This window comes from Triticum dicoccoides, chromosome 6B (assembly GCF_002162155.2).
Source record: "Triticum dicoccoides isolate Atlit2015 ecotype Zavitan chromosome 6B, WEW_v2.0, whole genome shotgun sequence".
In the NCBI taxonomy this organism is placed as follows: Eukaryota; Viridiplantae; Streptophyta; class Magnoliopsida; order Poales; family Poaceae; genus Triticum; species Triticum dicoccoides.
The window spans coordinates 291,434,072-291,460,716 of record NC_041391.1 but is presented as its reverse complement, the minus strand read 5'-3'; positions in this window follow the sequence as shown (position 1 = coordinate 291,460,716).

Sequence of the window (26,645 nt, the reverse complement as noted above, 5' to 3'; positions counted from 1 at the left end):
ATGACTATCTTGATTCTATCATAAAATCGTCATGGATGTACATGAATGACAAAAAAGATGACCTACTGCGACAAACACGTATCATCACGGAAGTGTATTGTTTGTAGTGCATGTTCATGCTTTTGATACACCGTCCCTTTGTGACATCATTTTGCACAATGGTAGAATTTCTAGCTTTGTGCACCATGAGCCCATGAATGCTTTGCATATCATTTTTCTAAGAATCATGTGTCTTGTCACGAACAATCTTGTTGCACGGACTCATTCTTACATTATGGACACTTTGTGTGCGCTAACCATTGTATTTCTGAGTGTCGCTTGTGTTTGCTCTTTTTGCATCAATACCACTCCGGAGACACCTTGGCGTACTTGGATTGTGCCATGTTTTCAAATTGTTTTTGCATCAATACGACGATGAATGTCGAGATATTAAGGAAAGAATTAGAGGGATAGATCATGAAAATCAATTTCGTAATAATACATGATGCCGCGAATGAATGGGTGAAGGGGAAACCCGAGCCCGCGGACAAAATGAGGAAGAAACACGACCCTCTCGTGGGGCTCCGGAGTAGGGACGATCTGTCCCGCCGACAGAAGACGGTGGTCGATCTTCTTGGCCAGGTACCCGGCCTCTCGGAGCCTTTTGATATCCTTCTCCTAGACGGTAGTGGCCATCCATTTGCCTCCTGCTCCAGATCCGGGCATCTTCGGAGAACCTCTCTTCGGTGGAAAGAAGAGTGCTTGGGTGCTAGGGCTCGAATAGAGGGGAATGGACTAGCAGAAGGAAAAGGTGTGGGTAAACAAGAGGAAACCTTATCTCTTTATAGAGGCGGTAAAAGCTTTTGCGCCTCCCCACTTATCTGGTGGAACCCGCTTGTTCCCCACTCGCCCAATTAGCGATGCGGTTGGGCTACCCACACCCATATTGATGAGAATCCCGTGATAAGGGGACACGATCTCTGCTTCGACAAGACGTGCAGAGGAAACCGCCTCGCAATATGCGTTGTGGCTGGTTGTGGGAAAATGGTTCAAATAATGACCCGGCCGTAGTATCATCTCACGTTGTCAGAAGTTGTCAGCAGATCACATTTTTGAAATATCATTCTCTCTACGGTGGTATGTGAAGATCATCTTGCAGATCCGGAGACGGTTTAAGTGTTCGATAATTACTTTGGAGTATTTGGAGATGGAACCCGCCTTGCAATGCCGAAGACAAAACTGTGCGCCGGACTCATCGTCATTGAAGCCTGGTTCAAGGGCTACTGAGGGAGTCCTGGATTAGGGGGTACCCGGACAGCCGGACTATATACTTTGGCCGGACTGTTGGACCGTGAAGATACAAGACTCAAGACTTCGTCCCGTGTCCAGATGGGACTCTCCTTTGCGCGGAAGACAAGCTTGGCGAACTGGATATTGTATTTCCTTCTTTGTAACCGACTCCATGTAAACCCTAGCCCTCTCCGGTGTCTATGTAAACCGGAGAGTTTAGTCCTTAGAGGGACGATCACAATCATAATCATCATAGGCTAGCTTCTAGGGTTTTAGCCTCTACAATCTCGTGGTAGATCAACTCTTGTACTACTCATATCATCAATATCAATCAAGTAGGAAGTACGGTTTTACCTCCATCGAGAGGTCCCGAACCTGGGTAAACATTGTGTCCCTTGCCTCCTGTTACCATCAGCCTTAGACGCACAGATCGGGACCCCCTACCCGAGATCTGCCGGTTTTGACACCGACAGTCGGCTCTTTCCCAAGGGAGGGGAGATGATGCGGAGCATCCTACGATCATGCCCATGTACACTACGACTACTCCCCTAGCCCCAAGTGCCCACATATTGAGACCTCCAGCTTACGCCATTAGACCTAAGGTGAACTCGCTCCTTTCTGAATCTTCCTTTTCCGCATATAAGACATGGATGCTACTTCAAGCGTACACCCGAGGAGATCATGGAGAGCCCAAGGACCAAAGCCAAGTGTGCACGGGAGCGAAGGAAGGAGAAGGAAGAAGAGCCAGCTGCTACAGCGGCCGGATATCCGGCCCTAGCCCAGACATCCGGCCCGACCCCCAGAAATCCGGCCCCTTCCTATCCAGGGAGCTCTGCAAGCGACTCCGACAGCCTGGACATCCGGCCCCGGACATTCGGCTCCTCCCGAAGCCCCGGACATCTGGCCCTGCCCATCCAGAGAGCACAAGATCGGGCAACTCCAGCCCAAACATCCGGCTCTTCGTGAGCCGCCGGACATCCGGCCCCTAGCCCAGACATTCGGCGCCTATCTGCGCGCAGTGAACAGGCCAAGGGCCCATGTATCCCTTTCCCACTTACCCCTTCGTGGCTTAGACTATAAATAGACCACCCCTCCTCCTAGTTAGGGTTAGCATTGTGATAGCTCATATTTGAGATTGAGCTTTGCTCATCCACTTGGTTACTTCTCCTTGGAGCTCACGACCTCTTTGGAGAAGATCCCCCAAGCGGATTCAAGACCCAACCACGGGAAGACCCTTCAAGACCTCCTCACAGAGAAGACCTTTTGTATCATGCTTTGTTGACCTTGAATCGTGTATCACTCTTTATGTTTCGAGGATCTAGCATATGTGTGACCGGATCTTCTTGGTTGAGTGATTTCCCTTGTGTTTTCCGTCGTGTCCCCTCGTGTTCTTCGTAGGATCCCATCTAGTCGTGAAAGATTGGGCATCTAGGGTTCTACCCTACATCATTAGACCATGAGAGTATCATTGTCACTTCTTACTGTACGGCGAACTTTGGGGTTGCTCAAACGTCATCTGTAACACTGTGATCATAACGACAACTTAAAAGTTTGTCATAAAGTTTGATAAGGGACTAGATATCTCGAGAGTGGGATTTGCTCTCGGACGATGGAGATATATTCTTAGGGCAGTCCCAGTGTGACACATCCATTATCGTCTAGCCAGACATAAGTGACCATGCCAAGGAATGATGGAACATGTCAATGAGAAAGAACAAAAAGTGGTAACGAGGAGACTGGTACAATGAGCATGTGTATGACTTAGGAGGATACTGATACATCTCACGTGTGGTTTTGTAAAGCGTCATGAAGCAAAGAGAATAGCACATGATAACTAAAAGTTCACTTGAATGTCATTCGTGTACTCATAGGGATCGATATGGACATCCACGATTTCGCTATCGGTCATTGAACAAAAGAGTTTTGTTCATGCCTATTTTTTACCGAACCTACAGGGTCACAAGCTTAAGGTAATCATGATCGGCTAAGTGTTGGTAGGATGCGAGTAATGAGGAAATATTTTTGAAATTATTTCATTAATATTCGAAATTGTTTCAAGAGGAATCGAAAGCGCTTCGGGGTCACCCGAAGGGTTTCGGAGTTTATCGGGCAATATCGGGTATTACTGATAAATAATATATATGTGTAAAATGATTTTAGAGATGTTAAATTAATAATAAAAGTCTCTAATAATAGTTAGAAGACTTTTATATTTAATTAAATATCAATGGGTCTTAAAATACCAAGAGGTGGAAGGAGAATGGGGCCACTTGGGCCTAATAGTGGAGGCACCACCCCTTAGCCTTTTTGGAAGCTGAAAGTGCAACTATCCCTGGGTGGTTTTGGTAATGATTAACAACATATAGCTCATTGAACTAATGCTATTTCAAGACGAATATTTCAGGAAAGTTCAATGATTGGCATGGCATGGATTAGGAATGTGGACCCCTAAAAATGCTTACGACAAAGGATTGGCTCAAGCTCTAAAGTTCAAGACTCTGCATTTTATATTTCAGTGATCCAAGATCACATTGAGTCTATAGGAAAGCCAATACTATTAAAAGGGGATGAAGTGTTGCTTAATGGCTTGCTTGCTCAAAATCCTCCGTGATATGCTCCAAAAGCCCTCAACCACTTTATCATATCCACATATGTCCCAAACAAAAAGTCAAACTCAGCCCCACCGATTTGATCAATTGGGCGCCACCGAGTTCACTTGATATAGCCACTGCCAGAAACCCTGGTCACTTCGGTCTAGCTGATAGGGATCTCGGTCCCACCGAGATGGGATTGCAAACTCCCTGTTTTCCTTTGTAACATTTTGGTATTACCGAGATGAGCGATCGGTCCCACAGAGTTTGCAATGCAAACTCCCTGTTTCCTTTTTGTAACGTTTCAGTCCCACCGAGACGAGCGAATTGGTCCCACCGAGTTTGCCTGACCAACTCCCTTGTTTGCTTATTACCAAAGTCGGTCCCACCGAGTTTGTGTAATCGGTCCAACCGAGATTACGTTATGCCCTAACCCTAAAGATATCGGTCCCACCGAGTTGACGTCTCGGTCCCACTAAAATGCTTAACGGTCACATTATGAACTAAATCGGTCCAACCAAGTTTTCTAATTCGGTCCCGTCAAATTTGGTGAATTGTGTGTAATGGTTAGATTTTGTGTGGAGGCTATATATACCCCTCCACCATCTCCTCATTCATGAGGAAAGCCATCAGAGTGTGCCAACACTTACATCATTCATTTTCTGAGAGAGAACTACCTACTCATGTGTTGAGGCCCAGATATTCCAATCCAACCATATGAATCTTTATGTCAAGCCTTCCCCAAGTTGCTTTCCAGTCAAATCATCTTTCCACCAAATCCAATCCTACGAGAGAGAGTTGAGTGTTGTGGAGACTATCATTTGAAGCAGAAGAGCAAGGAGTTCATCAACAACACACCATCTATTACCTTTTGGAGAGTGGTGTCTCCTAGATTGGTTAGGTGTCACTTGGGAGCCTCCGTCAAGATTGTGGAGTTGAACCAAGGAGTTTGTAAGGGCAAGGAGATTCCCTACTTCGTGAAGATCTACCCTAGTGAGGCAAGTCCTTCGTGGAAGATGGCCATGGTGGGGTAGACAAGGTTGCTTCTTCGTGGACCCTTCGTGGGTGGAGCCCTCCGTGGACTCGCGCAACCATTACCCTTCATGGGTTGAAGTCTCCATCAATGTGGATGTACGATAGCACCACCTATCGGAACCACGCCAAAAACATCCGTGTCTCCAATTGCGTTTGCACACTCCAATCCCATCCCTTTACTTTCTTGCAAGTTGCATGCTTTACTTTTCGCTGCTCATATATGTAACAGCCTGGGTTTTTTCCCTTTTCTTTTTCTTTTGATTTACTTGGTTTTGCTCTGTTTTTCTTTTTGGAGTGGTTCTGTGGCCTTGCCACCTGGGAAATCATCCTCATTCCCGTCCCAAGTGGCTCATCTTTCTCAAAACCTTGCCAAGATCATGTCACTTCACTCCTTGACCAAACCCTAAAATTTTCTTTCTAGGGAATATTCCTTTTTTGATTAAAGGAATAACCCTATCTGCCCTAGGTTGTGAAGCAACCCATATTTCTGTCCATCCAAAAATCCCCAAATTATTCTCATAATTCCTTTGGGTCATATATAGCTCAAATATGCCCAAACATTTCCTTGGCCAGTTCAAAAATAATTCCCCAATATTCCTTTTTCTATTCTGCCCCGAATGGCACTTTGTGAAGGAAGTGTCATTTATATTTTTCCTAGTGGCTCCCAACCTTTTTGGGCATGCTTATATGTCCAAATAATTGCCTCATGTACAAGTTCAACTTTATTTGCCTAGCCCATCTTCCTCAGTGAATTTTCAAAGTTTCTATCAAACAAAAGGATTTATGAAGGAAGTACTAGCTAGGAGTATCCAAATGATTTGAACTTTTGCACACTCCTTAATGTGGTCATTTTAACCCCCTCGACCCATTTGCAGCCCCATCCATTTATCTATGTGAGCACAGGAGCAAATCTTTGATTATGGCAATATTTTCAAGTTGTGAAGCAAGTGCATTTTATATTGCTTCAAAAATACTAATAAATTACCAGATCATTCTTATACCCATAAAACATCTCTCCACCCAATTTGGCATCATTTCATTAATCCGTTTGATCACCGAAATTATTTCAAGTTTCTGGACAGAAATGATGTTTGTGAAGCAAGTGCCATTTTGGCTTGTCCATTTGGCATGAGCTTTTTATAGCATCTTCATATGTCCAAATAATCAAGCTTTGCCCAATCTTAAGCCAAGTTGATACTCTATGTGAGAGGATCATCATGATCTTCATTTCTGGAACAAAAATGCAGTTGTGAAGCAACTATATTAATTCTTGGTCCATTTCTCCTCAAAACCCCCAGGATCATAGTCCCTCGACAGATAAACCTCCCAGACATAAATTTTGACCCAGAGCATCTCTCTGTTAATCACATTTAGCTGGTTAAGTTTACTGCAGTAAACTTCAAAGCTCATTTACCATTTAACCACCGCACCTTTAACCGAGCTACCACCGCAGTTAAAACCTCCCTTCGTAGGACTTACCCATAGACAACAATTGCCAGCCATTTGGCTCTTCTTGATGCCAGTCTGCATGGTGACCACCACTTTGGCGTGCAATGGCCACGCCCAGAGCGTCTTCTTGCTCGAGCACCTCCTCAGCGAGCACGTGCATGTCCATTGTCTTCTTCTCGTCGTCGCCATTCCCCTGGACCTCTCTCCCCCTCCGGAAGCTTCCCCACCGACGCAAACCGTCGCGTGCCCACGGGCGTACAATGGCGTTTTGGATATGTTCGTCCCCGTCTTCTTCTTCCCCGTGCTCCCTGGCCTCCTTTGCCCCATGGGCTCCTCTCTGCGTCTCCTTGTCGCCTTCTGATGTCTACTACACAACTTTCTTCTTGTTGATGTTGTTGGGCCTGCAAGTGCACATGTTTGTAGGACAGTAGCAAATTTCCCTCAAGTGGATGACCTAAGGTTTATCAATTCGTGGGAGGCGTAGGATGAAGATGGTCTCTCTCAAGCAATCCTGCAACCAAATAACAAAGAGTCTCTTGTGTCTCCAACACACCCAATACAATGGTAATTTGTATAGGTGCACTAGTTCGGCGAAGAGATGGTGATACAAGTGCAATATGGATGGTAGATAAGACTATTTGTAATCTGAAAATATAAAAACAGAAAGGTAACTAATGATAAAAGTGAGCGTAAATGGTATTGCAATGGTAGGAAACAAGGCATAGGTTTCATACTTTCACTAGTGCAAGTTCTCTCAACAATAATAACATAGATAGATCATATAACAATCCCTCAACATGCAACAAAGAGTCACTCCAAAGCCACTAATAGCGGAGAACAAACGAAGAGATTATGGTAGGGTACGAAACCACCTCAAAGTTATCCTTTCTGTTCTATCTATTCAAGAGTTCGTAGTAAAATGACATAAAGCTATTCTTTCCGCTCAATCCATCATAAAGTTCATACTAGAATAACACCTTAAGACACAAATCAACCAAAACCCTAATGTCACCTAGATACTCCATTGTCTCCTCAAGTATCCGTGGGAATGATTATACGACATGCATCACACAATCTCAGATTCATCCAACCAACACAAAGTACTTCAAAGAGTGCCCAAAGTCTCTAGCGGAGAGTCAAGAAAACGTGTGCCAACCCCTATGCATAGGTTCATGGGTGGAACCCGCAAGTTGGTCACCAAAACATACATCAAGTGGCACGTGATATCCCATTGTCCCCACAGATAAACACGGCAAGACATACATCAAGTGTTCTCAAATAAAGACTTAATCGGATAAGATAACTTCAAGAGGGAAACTCAATTCATCACAAGAGAGTAGAGGGGGAGAAACATCATAAGATCCAACTATAATAGCAAAGCTTACGATACATCAAGATCGTGCCATAGAGAGAACACGAGAGAGAGAGAAAGATGAAACACATAGCTACTAGTACATACCCTCAGCCCTGAGGGTGAACTACTCCCTCCTCGTCATGGATAATGCCGGGATGATGAAGATGGCCACCGGTGATGGATTCCCCCTCTGGCAGGGTGCCGGAACGGGCTCCCGAGAGGTTTTTGCCGGAACTCCCCATCTATCTTGATATTCGATGTTTTTAGGGTACGTAGGCTTATATAGGCGAAAGAAGTTGGTCGGGAGGTGCTCGAGGGGCCCACGAGACAGGGGGCACGCCCAGTAGGGGGGGGGCCTATCTCCTAGCCTCCTCGAGGATCTTCTCACGTGAACTCCAGGTCTCCAGGATGATATTCTTCCAAAAAATCATGATGCCGAAGGTTTCATTCCGTTTGGACTCCGTTTGATATTCCTTTTCTTCGAAATACTGAAACAAGCAATAAAACAGCAATATGGGTTGGGCCTCCGGTTAGTAGGTTACTCCCAAAAATGATATAAATGTGTAAAATAAAGCCCATAAACATCCAAAAGGGTTAATATAATAGCATGGAGCAATCAAAAATTATAGATACGTTGGAGACGTATCAAGCATCCCCAAGCTCAATTCCTGCTCGTCCTCGAGTAGGTAAACGATAAAAACAGCATTTTTGATGTGGAATGCTACCTAGCATAATTCTCAATATAATTTTCTTTATTGGGGCATGAATGTCCAGATCCAAATGATACAAAATAGAAGTTCATATTAACATGAAAATGGTGATACTTCAAGCATACTAATCAAAGTGATCATGTCTTCTCAAAATAACATGGCCAAAGAAAGTTATCCCTACAAAATCATATAGTCTGACTATTGCTCTATCTTCATCACACAAAGTATTTAATCATGCACAACCCCGATGACAAGCCAAGCAATTGTTTCATACTTTAATAATCTCAAACTCTTTCAACTTTCACGCAATACATGAGCGTGAGCCATTGACATAGCACTATATGTGGTATAGAGTGGTGGTTGTGGAGAAGACAAAAGGGGGAAGAAAGTCTCACATCAACTAGGCGTATCAACGGGCTATGGAGATGCCCATTAGTAGATATCAATGTGAGTGAGTAGGGATTGCCATGCAACGGATGCACTAGAGCTATAAATATATGAAAGCTCAATAAAAGAAACTAAGTGGGTGTGCGTCCAACTTGCTTTCTTACGAAGACCTAGGGCATTTTGTGGAAGCCCATCATTGGAATATACAAGCCAAGTTCTATAATGAAAAATTCCCACTAGTTTATGAAAGTGACAACATATGAGACTCTCTATCATGAAGATCATGGTGCTACTTTGAAGCACAAGTGTGGAAAAGAGATAGTAGCATCGTCCCTTCTCTCTTTTTCTCTCATTTTATTTTTTTCTTTTTTTTTCTTTGGCCTTCTTTTTTCTTCTTTTTGGCCCTTTTTTCTTCTTTTTTTTCTTTTTGTAAAGTACGAAGTCTCATCCCGACTTGTGGGGGAATCATATTCTTCATCATCCTTTCCTCACTAGGACAATGCTCTAATAATGAAGATCATCACACTTTTATGGATTTACAACTCAAGAATTACAACTCAAAGCTAGAACAAGGTAAGACTCTATATGAATGCCTCGGCGGTGTAGCGGGATATGCAATGAATCAAGAGTGACATGTATGAAAATTATGAAGGTGGCCTTGCCACAAATACGATGTCAACTACATGATCATGCAAAGAGCAATATGACAAAAGTAATGCGTGTCATATGAACGGAACGGTGGAAAGTTACATGGCAATATATCTCGAATGTCTATGGAAATGCCATAATAGGTAGGTATGGTGGCTGTTTTGAGGAAGGTATATGGTGGGTGTATGGTACCGGTGAAAGTTGCGCGGTACAAGAGAGGCTAGCAATGGTGGAAGGGTGAGGTGTGTATAATCCATGGACTCAACATTAGTCAAAAGAACTCATATACTTGTTGCAAAAATCTAGAAGTCATCAAAAACCAAAGCACTACGCGCATGCTCCTAGGGGGATAGATTGGTAGGAAAATACCATCGCTCGTCCCCGACCGCCACTCATAAGGAAGACAATCAATAAATAAAATTGTGCTCCAACTTCATCACAAAGCGGTTCACCATACGTGCATGCTACGGGAATCACAAACCCAAACACAAGTATTTTTCATAATCACCTCAACTAGCATGACTCTAATATCACTACCTCTATATCTCAAAACAATTATCAAGCATCAAATTGATCATAGCATCCAATTCACTTCTATGATAGTTTTTATTATACCCAATTTGGATGCTCATCATTCTAGGACCAACTTTATAACCATAGCAAATACCATGCTGTTCTAAAAGACTCTCAAAAATAATATAAGTGAAGCATGAGAGACTAGCAATTTCTACAAAATATAACCACCGCCGTGCTCTAAAAGATATATGTGATGCACTAGACCAAATGACAAACTACTCCGAAAGATATAAGTGAAGATCAATGACTAGTCAAATAATTGTGCAACTATGTGAAGACTCCCTAACATTAAGGAATTTCAGATCTGGGTATTGTATTCAAACAGCAAGCAAAACAAAATAAAATGACATTGCAAGGATAGCACAACTCATGTGAAGAAGCAAAAACTTAGGCTCAACCGATACTAACCGATAGTTGTTGAAGAAGAAAGGTGGGATGCCTACCAGGGCATCCCCGAGCTTAGATGCTTGAGACTTCTTGAAATATTATCATGGGGTGCCTTGGGAAATCCCCAAGATTGAACTTTTTTGTCTCCTTAATTCCTCTCATATCATGGTTTCTCTATTTCTCAAAAGCTTCATCCACACCAAACTCAACAATAACTGGTGAGATAGGTTACTATAAACCAATGCAAAACCTTATCATTTTATACTGTAACAAATCACTAAAATTATTATTCAACATTGCATACTAAATGTCTCTGCATATTTAACACTCCTATCCTCAAATAGAATCATTAAACAAGCAAACATATGCAAACAATGCAAACATAACAGCAATCTTCCAAAACTGTACAGTCTGTAAAGAATGCAAGAGTATCAATACTTCCCTAACTCAAAAATTTATGAGAAAAATATTAAGCTGTAGAAGATTTATCAGAGCTCAATATGCAAAACGTTTCAACATTATACCATTCTCTGACATTTCTAGGGATTTTTTGCAACAGCGGTAAACTTTCTGTTTTCAAACAACAACATGTATACAAGAAAAATAAGCATGGCAAAGGCTATCCTTGACTTTTTTATTGAAACTAAAGATGCAAAACATTATTCTAAATAACATCAAGCAAATACTAACAAAATAAAATGATGCTCCAGGCAAAACACATATCATGTGGTGAATAAAAATATAGCTCCAAGTAAAGTTACCGATGAACGAAGACGAAAGAGGGGATGCCATCTGGGGCATCCCCAAGCTTAGGCTCTTGGTTGTCCTTGAATATTACCTTGGGGTGCCTTGGGGATCCCAAATCTTAGGCTCTTGCCACTCCTTATTCCATAGTCCATCGAATCCTTACCCAAAACTTCAGAACTTCACAACACAAAACTCAACAGAAAACTCGTAGGCTCCGTTAGTATAAGAAAATAAACAACCACTTAGGTACTGTAATGAACTCATTCGAAATTCATATTGGTGTAATATCTACTGTATTCCAACTTATCTATGGTTCATACCCTCCGATACTACTCATAGATTCATCAAAATAAGAAAACAACACATAGAAAACAGAATCTGTCAAAAACAGAACAGTCTGTAGTAATCTGTATCAGACGTATACTTCTGGAACTCTAAAACTCCTACAAAATTAGGAAGTCCTAAACAATTTGTTTACCAATCCAGAGCAAAAGGAATCAGATCAAGAGAAGTTTCCTGTGAATTAACAAAACTAATTTACTGGGTGCAAAAGTTTGTGATTTTCAGCAGGATCAACACAACTATCACCGTAAGCTATCCTAAAGGTCTTACTTGGCACTTTATTGAAACAGAAGCTACAAAACATGCTTACTACAGTAGAATAATCATGTGGACACACAAAAACAGTAAGGTTAAATATTGGGTTGTCCCCCAACAAGCGCTTTTTTTAATGCCTTTCTAGCTAGCCATGATGATGACAATGATGCTCACATAAAAGATAAGAATTGAAACGTAACGGGAGCATCATGAAGCATATGACTAGCACATTTAAGTCTAACCCACTTCCTATGCGTAGGGATTTTATGAGCAAACAACTTATGGGAACAATAATCAACTATCATAGGAAGGTAAAACAAGCATAGCTTCAAGATTTTAAGCACATAGAGAGGAAACTTGATATTATTGCAATTCCTACAAGCATATATTCCTCCCTCATAATAATTTTCAGTAGCATCATGAATGAATTCAACAATATAACCAGCACCTAAAGCATTCTTTTCATGATCTACAAGCATAGAAGATTTACTACTCTCCACATAAGCAAAATTCTTCTCATTCGGAATAGTGGGAGTATCATAAGAGACTTGGACACTAAAAATTGTTTCCACATTAACAGAGTAATGTTCAGAAAAAGGGTATTCATAATCATGACAAGAATTGTATATAATCATCACTACTTTTTATAGCATAAGTTTCATCACAATAATCATCATAAGTAGCAACTTTGTTCTCATCATAATCGATTGAAACCTCTCCCAAGATAGTGGAATCACTAAGCAAAGTTGACACTCTTCCAAACCCACTTTCATCAATATAATCATCATAGGTAGGAGGCATGCTATCATCATAACAACTTTGCATATCAAAAATTGGGATGCTAAAAATATCATCTTCATTAAACATAGAATCCCCAAGCTTGGGACAAACATTCATTTCGGCAAATACATTCTCAAATATTTCATCCTTATCACACAAAGCTTCCCCAAGCTTGGGCCCTTTCATAACATAAGCATAATCACTCTCATCATTAAAAATATGGATAGCACCAATAGTATAGCAATTATCATCATCACAATGAGTAGTAGGAGCAACATCATTTGGGAGGGATACCTTCCTACCTTTGTTGCTCCTTCTTTTCTTTTTCTTCTTCACATTATTTGGGGGTTCTACCTTCCTTTTTGAGCTCCTTATTGATGAGATTGGTTGAATAGAAAGCAGCTCCTAGTTACCTGATTCATCATAAGAAATAATAGGAGGATATTGGGAAGTCTCTTCTCTTTCATTAGTATTCTCATCATCTTCTATTTGCTTTCTTTTCTTTAGGTAATTGGCAATATAAGGATTTTCAATGCAATTCTCCGCACAAAACATATAAATATCCTCTAGATCAAAATCAAGGAATTTCTTATGGGAAAATTCCAGAAGGTCCTTAATTAGACGTTTCAATTCTTCATAACCCAAAAGTAAACTAAGTTCATTGTAATGTGCAAGGGAAATCAAATCATCACAATTTTTGGACACGATTCGATCATGAAATAATTTGCATAGGAGATGTAGATGACCACGTTCATTGCATAGTTCACAAGTACGGCAAAGGAAGTGTAATTTTTTAGCACTCCCATTTAACTTTTCTTGCAACAATTTAGTTTCTAAATGCTTATGCCTATTGCAATATATATATTCTCTATTTGGTGTGTTCCTGCAAACATGCACTCCACAAAATTTGAAATGCTCAGAAGAGATATTTTCATCATGACTAGAGCAATCATAATTAGTACTATGGATATTCAAGGAGTTAATACTAAAAACATTGCAATCACGCTGATCATTCAAAGATTTAGTACAAAGCATTTTAATGCATTCCTCTTCTAGCACTTGAGCACAATTTTCCTTTCCATCAAAGTCACGAAAGATATTAAAAAGGCGAAGCGTATGAGACAAACTTAACTCCATTTTGTTGTAGTTTTCTTTTATAAAATAAACTAGTGATAAAACAAGAAACAAAAAGATTCGATTGCAAGATCTAAAGATATACCTTCAAGTACTCACCTCCCCGGCAACGGCGTCAGAAAAGAGCTTGATGTCTACTACACAACCTTCTTCTTGTAGACGTTGTTGGGCCTGCAAGTGCACAGGTTTGTAGGATAGTAGCAAATTTCCCTCTAGTGGATGACCTAAGGTTTATCAATCCGTGGGAGGCGTAGGATGAAGATGGTCTCTCTCAAGCAACCCTGCAACCAAATAACAAAGAGTCTCTTGTGTCCCCAACACACCCAATACAATGGTAAATTGTATAGGTGCACTAGTTCGGCGAAGAGATGGTGATACAAGTGCAATATGGATGGTAGATAAGAGTATTTGTAAGCTGATAATATAAAAACAGCAAGGTAACTAATGATAAAAGTGAGCATAAACGGTATTGCAATGGTAGGAAACAAGGAATAGGGTTCATACTTTCCCTAGTGCAAGTTCTCTCAACAATAATAACATAGATAGATCATATAACAGTCCCTCAACATGCAACAAAGAGTCACTCCAAAGCCACTAATAGCGAAGAACAAATGAAGAGATTATGGTAGGGTATGAAACCACCTCAAAGTTATCCTTTCTGTTCTATCTATTCAAGAGTTTGTAGTACAATAACATAAAGCTATTCTTTCCGCTCAATCCATCATAGAGTTCATACTAGAATAACACCTTAAGACACAAATCAACCAAAACCCTAATGTCACCTAGATACTCCATTGTCTCCTCAAGTATCCGTGGGAATGATTATACGATATGCATCACACAATCTCAGATTCATCCAACCAACACAAAGTACTTCAAAGAGTGCCCCAAAGTCTCTACCGGAGAGTCAAGAAAACGTGTGCCAACCCCTATGCATAGGTTCATGGGCGGAACCCGGAAGTTGGTCACCAAAACATACATCAAGTGGCACGTGATATCCCATTGTCCCCACAGATAAACACGGCAAGACATACATCAAGTGTTCTCAAATAAAGACTTAATCGGATAAGATAACTTCAAGAGGGAAACTCAATTCATCACAAGAGAGTAGAGGGGGAGAAACATCATAAGATCCAACTATAATAGCAAATCTTACGATACATCAAGATCGTGCCATAGAGAGAACATAAGAGAGAGATGAAACACATAGCTACTGGTACATACCCGCAGCCCCAAGGGTGAACTACTCCCTACTCGTCATGGATAGCGCCAGGATGATGAAGATGGCCACCGGTGATGGATTCCCCCTCCGGCAAGGTGCCGGAACGGGCTCCCGAGAGGTATTTGGTGGCTACAGAGGCTTGCGGCGGCGGAACTCCCAATCTATCTTTATATTGGATGTTTTTAGGGTACGTAGGCTTATATAGGCGAAAGAAGTCGGTCGGGAGGTGCTCGAGGGGCCCACGAGACAGGGGGTGCACCCAGTAGGGGGGCGCCTAGTAGGAGGGGGGCGCCCCCCTATCTCCTGGCCTCCTAGAGGATCTTCTGACATGAACTCAAAGTCTCTAGGATGATATTCTTCCAAAAAATCTCGATGCCAAATGTTTCATTCCGTTTCGACTCCGTTTGATATTCCTTTTCTTCGAAATACTGAAACAGGCAATAAAACAGCAGTATGGGCTGGGCCTCCGGTTAGTAGGTTAGTCCCAAAAATGATATAAATGTGTAAAATAAAGGCCATAAACACCCAAAAGGGGTAATATAATAGCATGGAGCAATCAAAAATTATAGATACATTGGAGACGTATCACCTTCCTTCGAGCTCGAGCACGCGCACACGCGTCCGTGGTGCCGGACACGTAACCGCTCCTATTTAAGGCCCTCCCTCGCGACCCTGAGCTCGCCAGAAGCATTCCCCTACTCCTCTAGCCTCTCCCAGCCTCTAGCCCGAGCTCGAGGAGCTCTCTGTGCTCGACATCGCCGCCATGGCCGCCGCCCTTGCCCTCCTAAATTTAGTCGAGCCGGAGCTCTTCTCCTCCTTCTACCACAACCACTAGACCACCCAGACCTCGGCGCAACTCCCCAACCCCTCAGTTCGGTGCCAGAGTGCTTGTGGCCGCGTGTCCCCAAAGATGGCCGCCGCCGTTGGTCTCTGCCTCCGTGGGGCGCGGCCATTCCGCTCATCCTCAGCAATTGTTCCACGTCAGGATGGATGCGCAGCGTCCTCCCGATCTCATAGGTGGTCCGAGATCCACCTGGGGAGCCTGGGCCGCCGACGAGTGCCAACGCATGTCCGCCCATTGCCTCCTCTGTCGCCTCATGCCGCGGCCGCCCAGCCCTTCCCCAGCGCCAGCTGATGGGCCAGCTGCATGCGTCGCTCCGCGCTCATCTCGCCGGTGGCCTCGGCTCTGCCGGAGCCATCGTGGCCGACGCGGGTGCTGCGCCCCTCTTCTCTGGATCGCGGGCGGGTGAGCGGTTGAAGACGATGACCGCGCCCGACGACCCCACCTGCCCGCGGGCCCCACCAGTGAATAGCTGCGGCATTGACCCCGCCCGGTCCGACGTGGATAAGTCAGGCCCCGCACCGCGGGACCCGCCCAGCCCCGACCCCACCTGGCAGCCACACGCGTTGACCCGCCCCCGCCACGTCAGATAAGTGGAAACGTATTTTTGTTTTATGTTTTCAACTTCTGAAAGCGTATTTCTAATTTTACGCCTCTGCCTTATCCACGCAGGGACCTGTGTGTGAATATTATTTTTACAGAAAAGTCGCTGGACTTCTACACCTCATAACTCCGCAACCGTAACTCCGTTTAAGGTGAAACCAACGCTCACTTCTTCGTTTCATCGGGCCTGTTCTGTTGGTCATGCTTTCACCATGTTTTAAAATTTTGAAAATGACCTTTATGCCCTTGCCCTTATTCAGTCCCCTCCGAGAGAGAACGTTTTCCGGCGATTCGTTCTGCGAGTTTACATGTGGATCTTTGCTGGATAGCTTTATTCTTGTTATTAGAGTAGTAGGATTATTGTTTTCGGATTCATCATGATATAAGTATTATGTGATCTTTGGAGTATTTTGATATGAGGATATTATGCTTAGATTATTTGTTGGATATTGCTATGACTTGGATTATAGTTTGATAGTTGATTCCGTCATTAAGTTGGTCAGGTGCCACCGAACCGGGCTTTCTCCAGTGCAACCACATTTTCCTTTATGGGAAGGCCCTAATGCGATGCTATTGCCATGTCTCTCGCCGGTGCCTCTAATGAGGGAAGGTTATGCGCGCGCGCTACCCTGATCAGGTAGGCAGACATAAGCCTTGTGTCCCTGTTGTTGTTATGTGCACATGTCCCCGTTTGGGACGCTTTATTGTTTTGGAAACGACGGTGGCCATTGGTGTCTTTGGTAGACACGGGGGCACCCAGGACTAGCCCAGTGGGGAGTGAGTCGGAGTGGCTGGGACAGTGTCATGGCAGTAGATCGGTTTTGTCGGAACGTCGTTGGTCCACCCGAATGGGAGTGCGAGGCCATGGGTTCCGTGGTGTGGGTAAAGTGCGCTACCTCTGCATAGAGTGTGTCTGTTTAAACTATTGATAGGCGCGTCCTTGATCATGGGCATGGGTTCGTACTAGGTCACACCCTTCGATCAAGACTCACATGACGGAATGACTTATAGGGTATTTATAAGTTGATATTTTGAGCAGTACAGATTGGCGGGATGTTGATGATGATGTTGGGGACCAAGTGTTGGTCATGGTAGTGATCGCCGGAAAGATCACCGTTTGAGACCAAGTGTTGGTCATGGTAGTGATCGCCGGAAATATCACCGTTTGGTTACAAGATAACCTGATCCAAGACCACGAGGTTGGTCCGTTTGTGATCTGCGAATGATCACTGTTTGGTTTTGATGGTATATTGCTTGGCCGGTTGGCCAGGAGAGATATGGTTATGCAGATCTGAGGTGGTGGTTTATCAGTATTGTAGTAGTTTCATATCATGCTTAGTAGTTGTTGTTGTATCATGGTAGCTATTAATTTAATTAACCTGCCTAATGCTATGTTGTTGTCTTGCCTTGATGTTTTTGGTTGTTGTGAGCTTGCGAGTACATTCAATGTACAGACCTGGCATGTCATGCCAGATTGCAGGTGATGCCGTGATTGCTTGATTTCTTGTCGTGCTTTCCGTTCATGCGAGCTAGATCGTGTCCCAGCTAGAGTCCTTGTAGAGTGGAGTTCACTACCTTCGTCATTGTTCCGCTACTAGAAGATTTCCGCTGCTTCGAGTTGTTCTGCTGCTAGCATAGAGCAAGTGTAGTATCGCAGGCGTAGTGTCGCCATGCTGATGGGATTCTTTGTAACATCAGACATATGTATTATTATTATTGTAATAAGAGCTGATTTGTTCTATGTCAAGCAGTGCCGTATTCCAGAGACTTCTCCTCAATCTCTGGGCTGGAATACGGGGCGTTCCGGTTTTTCTGAGCCAGGGGTGCCACAGGCTTGGTATCAAAGCAGGTCTGGCTGTAGGATGCCCTAGTCAGCGCGAGTGGTAGAAACCAGTAGAAATCGGTAGTATGGAGTCTGGCTTGATGATTGCATTTGGTTGCTGCATTTGATTGTTGCATAGCATGCATATAGCCTTAGTATTTGTACTAACCGTTTATTTGGTGAGTGTAGCTGGCATCGGTTAAGATCCACTACAGCTCAGCCTCTGCATTTCTCCAGTTCCTTTTTCTTTCGGTGTTTGGTGTCATTTCTGTCCCAGTAGAGTGATGCCAAGTGATTCCGACACTGTTTGCAAAAATGGTGCTCAGGTATCGCGCCGATGTTTTTTTTCAGTCCGTCTATCGTTTCGGTGATGGACATGCTTCTATCCCAGATCATTCTTTTATTTTGTCACGTTGGCAACCCTTTATGATCTTGGTTATCAAGAAAGGGCAATGTCAGCAGCCTTAGTTTTTCCCTGCTATCCTATTTCTTGGACGAGTACGGATGTTTTTCCGTCCGCTTGATAATAATGTGGTTGCAATCGTCGTGTCCCACTACATGGTTACCGAGTGCGTCCTCGCCTCCGAGCTAGTTCAGGTTGCCACCTGGCTAATCTAGCACTTGGTGTAGCGCTGGTTACACCAATTCTTCCACACATTTATTCGTCCTCGTGCACATCGTCACAACATGCTAGATCGTAGAACCGGAGATCCCGCAAGATTTGTGTGCTTAAGTAGGCATGCATATTGTGTGACTAGCAGTAATATGTGACTTTGTTTGTGTGTGATTTGATTTTTTTGTGTGCTTTTGTTTAGTTGAGTTTTCTTTTGCTTCTTTCTTTTTGGGCCCCGGTGTTACATTATTTTCCCCTATAAAGAGTTCCTCATCAACTGGCACCGGACTCAAAGAAACAATAAGGATTTGAAATATTTAGAAGAAGCTCAGCTAGACATTATTGTCTACCCAGTCAACTGCATTATGGCATTAAAATCTGCTCAGAAAACCAATGGTGTATTGGATTGACTATCAGCACTGAGTCTACATCAGTGCAAAATCCTCACAACAGTAATGATCAAGTCAGCAGCAAGACAAGTCAGGTACAAGATCAACGGTATATTTTTAGACAAAGGTATGGATCATATACAAAATTTTGGCTCAGCAATGCCTGATGCTTCAAATACATTATCATGCGAAATAAAGTCAGAATGAGATATGCTCAAGGAAGACAGTCAAACCATTTTTCTCATGCAAATGACCAGCATCAAAATGTTATGGGCGTGTGTATGGATTTCAGTCTGCATATCAGTATGAAGTTTTGGATATAAGAAACCCAGTATTCTTCCACAAGCTATTGGAAGAAATTTATGATGCAAGACTCCTCAATTTTTCCTCACCATGATATGTGAACAATTTCCAGCCAACGATACTCGGTCTTTCTCAGCAAGATACCTCGGTAAAAGCTTCTGACAGATGGAAATGAAATTTTCTCAACAGGCAAACCCGAGGAGAAGCTTCTCAAGTACGGAACTCAGGCTTCTCCAACACAGTACTCACGACAAGCTTCTTGTGCAAGCTATAGAGCCTTCTTCTACACGATACCCAAACAAAAGATTTGAGCCGAAGTTAACAAGTCTTCCTCGGCAAGCTACCCGGATGGCTTCTCTCGTAACCCACCCAGTCCGCGTCAGTACCACAATATTGCATCGTCCCTAGAGATTATCTGATGAGTTGCAAATATATGCCAGTACCACTCAAGAACTGGGCTTGCAATAATTTTGTCAGAGGTACAATTCAGCCAAAACATATGCCGACCGCAAGGATCGAGTGATCGATGGCATATCCTTCTTATATATGGTGAGCATGCATCCCCAGTCCTATCAGTCACTCATACATGGTGCAACAGTGATCCAACAGATATACCTAAGAAAAGTAAGGATCCCACAACCTCGCAAGTCAGGCAAAGGAAAATAAAGGTGAGCATAAATATATATCATGAGTTACAAGGATTGAAAATATTTGGAGATGACATCACAGAATCCACAGTCTTGACAATGGTCATCAAGGTCATTATTCCCGCAACTGACAAGGAGATATTATAAAACCTTGTCACCTTCTTGTATGATTGGCCTCAGCAATGAGCTCCGTACTGCTACAAACCCCGGGTATATGTCATACGTGTGCAAACACATGTCAGAAAAACAAGAACAAGGAATAATGTCAAAAATATTGCACCAATCGCATCCATGGTCATATGAAGAATCAAGGGCAGGTGTGGCCAAGTTATTTCAGTAAGGTATCCTGACAAAGAAAATCATGACCGTAAAAAGGATGAGACTGACAGCAAAGGTATGATGGTTTTTGCACGACCATCAGGGTCCAGATACCCAAGTCAGTTGGGGCATTATTTCATATGGATCCCCAAAGGCATACTCTCAAGGGACTACTCTATTTACAAGGATTTTTCATATCTCGCTGACCCTCTTGACATGGTTAGTGTGGAATATCCAAGTCGGTTCTGTCCGATCCAAAATTCCTTTGCAACCTCACCAGTTTGACTTCAGCAGCAGCATGAAACCGTATCACAGCCTATTACCACAGGTGGGTATATCGACCACATGAGAAAAATCAAAAGCCGAACAATCAGCTCAGACCAGGTATACTCACCGACGAAATCAAGTACATGGTCAGTCTGTCAGGAAAAGCATTTGTCCGTTAGCCCCTTGTCGGGCCAATCACAAGGTGTAAATATTTGATGTATGACACAGCTATAACTCCATCCACCATTATGTTGCTCACAACAGAAGGCAGTCAAATCTTTGGTACATATCTCATGCTCGAGCCAAAGAAATAAATCAAGATAAATCAGTGCCACCTGTGTGTAGTCAGATCCCGTTAGAAGATGGCCATGATAATTCTCAGCATTTATTGAAACCAGAAGGCCTGCATTTATTTGAAGCAACCCCATGCAGAGGAAAAAGGTTTCATGACCAAAGGAAAATTTATGCTCAGGTCCATTGGATATCACCACAGATATGAGAAAATTTGCGTCAGCAAAATGATTTGGTATGTGAGCAAAAACCTGTCAGAATTTGGGAAAGGTGAAGCAAACCACCCTAGAGCAAGGTAAGTTGATCATCTGAAATTCTTGTGGGAACAATAATTAGAGGAAAAAGGGATACCCGAGTTGGAAACGGTGTCCTTAGGTCATACTTTTTCCATGAGCAACCAAATCTTGAGGACGAGATTTCTTTAAGGGGGGAAGGTTTGTAACAGCCTGGTTTTTGGCCCTTTTCTTTTTCTTTTGATTTATTTGGTTTTTGCTCTATTTTTCTTTTTGGAGTGGTTCCATGGCCTTGCCACCTGGGAAATCATCCTCATTCCCCTCCCTAGTGGCTCATCATTCTTAAAACCTTGCCAAGATCATGTCACTTCACTCCTTGACCAAACCCTAAAATTATCTTTCTACGGAATATTTCTTTTTCTATTAAAGGAATAACCCTATCTGCCCTAGGTTGTGAAGCAACCCATATTTTTGTCCATGCAAAAATCCCCAAATAATTCTCATAATTCCTTAGGGTCATATATATCTTAAATATGACCAAACATTTCATTGCCCAGTTCAAAAATAATTCCCCAATATTCCTTTTTTCTATTCTGCCCTAAATGGCACTTTGTGAAGGAAGTGTCATTTATATTTTTCCTAGTGGCTCCCAACCTTTTTGGGCATGCTTATATGTCCAAATAATTGCCTCATGCACAAGTTCAACTTTATTTGCCTAGCCCATCTTCCTCGGTGAATTTTCAAAGTTTCTGCCACACAAAAGGCTTTGTGAAGGAAGTACTAGCTAGGAGTATCCAAATGAGTTGAACTTTTGCACACTCCTTAATGTGCTCATTTTAACCCCCTCAACCCATTTGCAGCCCCATCCATTAATCTATGTGAGCACAGGAGCAAATCTTTGATTCTGGCAATATTTCCAGGTTGTGAAGCAAGTGCATTTTATATTGCTTCAAATCCTGATAAATTACCAGATCATTCTTATACCCATAAAACATCTCTCCACCCAATTTGGCATCATTTCATTGATCCATTTGATCACCAAAATTATTTCAAGTTTCTGGACAGAAATGATGTTTGTGAAGCAAGTGCCATTTTGGTTTGTCCATTTGGCATGAGCTTTTTACAGCATCTTCATATGTCCAAATAATCAAGCTTTGCCCAATCTTACCCCAAGTTGATCCTCTATGTGAGAGCATCATCATGATCTTCATTTCTGGGCCAAAAATGCAGTTGTGAAGCAACTATATTAATTCTTGGTCCATTTCTCCTCAAAACCCCTAGGATCATAGTCCTTCGATAGATAAACCTCCCATACATAACTTTTGACCTAGAGCATCTCTCTGTTGATCGCATTGAGCTGATTAAGTTTACTGCAGTAAACTTCAGAGCTCATTTACCATTTAACCACTACACCCTTAACTGAGCTACCACCGCAGTTAAAACCTCCCTTCGAAGGACTTCCCCATAGACAACAATTGCCAGCCATTTGGCTCTTTTTGATGCTAGTCTGTGCGGTGACCACCGCTTTGGCGTGCAATGGCCGCGCCCAGAGCGTCTTCTTGCTCGGGCCCCTCCTCTACTCGGCATCTCAGCGAGCACGAGCATCTCCATTGTCTTCCTCTTGTCGTCGCCGTTCAGCTGGGCCCCTCTCCCCCTCCGGCAGCTTCCCCACCGACGCAAACCGTCTCGTGCCCATGGATGTACAGTGGCGTTTTGGATCTGTTTGTCGCCGTCATCTTCTTCCCCATGCTCCCTGGCCTCCTCTGCCCCGTGGGCTCCTCTCTGCATCTCCTCGTCGCCTTCCCCCGAGCTCGAGCACGCGCACACAGGTCCGGGGCATTGGACATGTAACCGCGGCGATGCCTGCTCGGCCTCTTTGCCTCGCGCCTATAAAAGGCCCTCCCCCGCGACCCCGAGCTTACCAGAAGCCTTCCCCTACTCCTCTAGCCTCGCCCAGCCTCTAGCCTAAGCTCGAGGAGCTCTCTGTGCTCGACATTGCCGCCATGGCCGCCGCCCCTGCCCTCCTAAATTAAGTCGAGCCGGAGCTCTTCTCCTCCTTCTACCACAACCACTAGACAACCCCTCAATTCGGCGCCAGAGTGCTTGTGGTCGTGTGTCCCAAAAGTTGGTCACCGCTGTTGCCCTCTGCCTCTGTGGGGCGCCGCCATTCCGCTCATCCTCGCTGTTTGTTCTACGTCAGGATAGATGTGCGGCGTCCTCCCAATCTGGTAGGTGGTCCAAGCTCCACCTGGGGCATCCTGGGTCGCCGGCGAGCGCCAACGCATGTCCGGCCATTGCCTCCTCTGTTGCTTCATGCCGCGGCCGGCCAGCCCTTCCCTAGCGCCAGTTGACGGGCCAGCTGCATGCGTCATTCTGCGCCCATCTCGCCGGTGGCCTCGGCTCTGTCGGGGGCTGCCGGAACCGCCGTGGCCGTCGGCAGCGATGCGCCCCTCTTCTCAGGATCGCGGGCGGGCGAGTGGTTGAAGACGACGACCGCGCCCGACTACCCCACCTGCCCGCGGGCCCTGCCAGTCTGTGGTTGTTGCATTGGCCCCGCTCGGTCCGACGTGGATAAGTGACGGGCCCCGCCCCACAGGACCCGCCCAGCCCCGACCCCACCTGGCAGCCACACGCGTTGACCTGCCCCCGCCACATCAGATAAGTGGAAACGTATTTTCGTTTTACGTTTTCAACTTCTAAAAGCATATTTCTAATTTTTACGCCTCTGCCTTATCCACTCAGGGACTCGTGTGTGAATATTTTTTTACAAAAAAGTCACTGATCTTCTACACCTCATAACTCCGCAACCGTAACTTCGTTTAAGGTGAAACCAATGCTCACTTCTTTGTTTCGTCGAGCCCGTTATGTTGGTCATGCTTTCACCATGTTTGAAGATTCTGAAAATGACCTTGATGCCCTTGCCCTTATTCAGTCCCCTCCGAGAGAGAACACTTTCCGGTGATTCGTTCCGCGAGTTTCTCGCACTTTCTTCCACCCCAGGCAAGCCACACCCTCCATTTGCATCACTATAATGTAGTGACATGGTTTAATTTATTTAAACTTGTTTAAAATATTGTTTTAGCTACTTGTCATCTGGGCATGGCATTTTCTCGGAGTATTATTTTGATCTTGTTGCCATTGGAGTATTAGTGGTTGATATTATGATTGTTTTCATGATGATATCTGTTATTATATTTTGGAGAATTACTTTGGATGTCATGCTACATTTGGATTATATGTGGTTAGTATGATTATTTTCATGATGATAGTTGATGTTCTGTTGCTTGGAGTATTATTTTCGGAGATGGTGTTTACATGTGGATCTTAGCTGGATAGCTTTATTCCTGTTATTGGAGTTGTAGGATTATTGTTTTCGGATTCATCATGATAGAAATATTATGCTATCTTTGGAGTATTTTGCTATGAGGATATTATGCTTAGATTATTTGTTGGATATTGCTATGACTTGGGTTATAGTTTGATAGTTGATATCGGAGTATCAGTTATCACAATTCTATTTTTGGGGATAAATTCCGTCATTAAGTTGGTCAGGTGCCACCGAACTGGGCTTTCTCCAGTGCAACCACATTTGCCTTTATGGGAAGTCCCTAATGCGATGCTATTGCCATGTCTCTCGCTGGTGCCTCCAACGAGGGAAGGTTATGGGCGCGCGCTACTCTGATCAGGTAGGCGGACATAAGCCTTATGTGCCCATTGTTGTTGTTATGTGCACATGTCCCCGTTTGGGACGGTTTATTGTTATGGCCATGACAGTGGCCATTGGTGTCTTTGGTAGACACGGGGCCACCCAGGACTAGCCCAGTGGGGAGTGAGTCAGAGTGGCCGGGAGAGTGTCATGGCAGTAGATCAGTTTTGTTGGAACACCGTTGGTCCACCCGAATGGGAGTGCGAGGCCATGGGTTCCATGGTGTGGGTAAAGTGCACTACCTCTGCAGAGAGTGTGTTTGTTTAAACTATCGTTAGTCGCGTCCTCGGTCCTGGGCATGGGTTCGTACTAGGCCACACTGTTCGATCAACACTCACATGACAGAATGACTTATAGGTGATTTATATGTTGATATTTTGAGCAGTACAGATTGGTAGGATGTTGATGATGATGTTTGGGACCAAGTGTTGGTCATGGTAGTGATCGTCGGAAATATCACCGTTTGAGACAAAGTGTTGGTCATGGTAGTGATCGCCGGAAAGATCACCATTTGGTTACAAGGTAACCCGATCCAAGACCACGAGGTTGGTCCGTTTGTGATCCGTGAATGATCACCATTTGGTTTTGATCACGAGGTGATCGAGATGGTATATTGCTTGGCCGGTTAGCCAAGAGAGATATGGTTATGGAGATCTGAGGTGGTGATTTATCAGTATTGTAGTAGTTTCATATCATGCTTAGTAGTTGCTGTTGTATCATGGTAGCTATTAATTTAATTAACCTGCCTAATGCTATGTTGTTGTCTTGCCTTGATGTTTTTGGTTGTTGTGAGCTTGCGAGTACATTCAATGTACTGACCTGGCGTGTCATGCCAGATTGCAGGTGATGCCATGATTGCTTGATTGCTTGTCGTGGTTTCCGTTTGTGCGAGCTAGACCGTGTCCCAGCCAGAGTCCCTGCGAAGTGGAGTTCACTACCTTCATCGTTGTTCCGCTACTAGAAGATTGCCGCTGCTTCCAGTTGTTCCACTGCTAGCATAGAGCAAGTGTAGTATCGCAGGCGTAGTGTCGCCGTGCTGATGGGATTCTTTGTAACATCATACCCGTGTATTATTATTCTTGTAATAAGAGCTGATTTGTCTATGTCAAGCAGTGCCGTATTCCAGAGACTTCTCCTCGATCTCTGGGCTGGAATGTTGGGCGTTCTGGTTTCTCTGAGCCGGGGTGCCACAATATAATCTTTGCATGATCGCTTGAATTGTATTGAGATTGCTTGACTTGTGCTAAATTGCTAAAACCTGCCAAGAACTAAAATTGGGAAAAGGTTAAGTTTTTATTTGGTCATGTAGTCTAATCACCCCCCTCTAGACATACTTTTGATCCTACAATTGGTATCAGAGTTTTGGTCTCCATTTGCCTTGATTTCCATAGCTTTTCGTGATCATCGCCTTGGTTTCAAAACCTAGGAGAGTATGGTGTCTAGCAAGGGAAATTACCACCGTATAGGTCCTTACTTTGATGTTACTAATTTTGCTAGTTGGAAGCATAAGATGAAAATGCATATTCTTGGACATAACCCCGCCGTTTTGGGCTATTGTGTGTAATGGCTTGCAAGGTGAATTCTTCGATGGGAGAGAACCGAATCGTGAAGCTACCGCAGAAGAGTTGAAGATGCTACAATACAATGCTCAAGCTTGTGATATCCTCTTCAATGGATTACGCCCCGAAGAATTCGAAAAAATCAGCCGCCTTGAGAATGCAAAGGA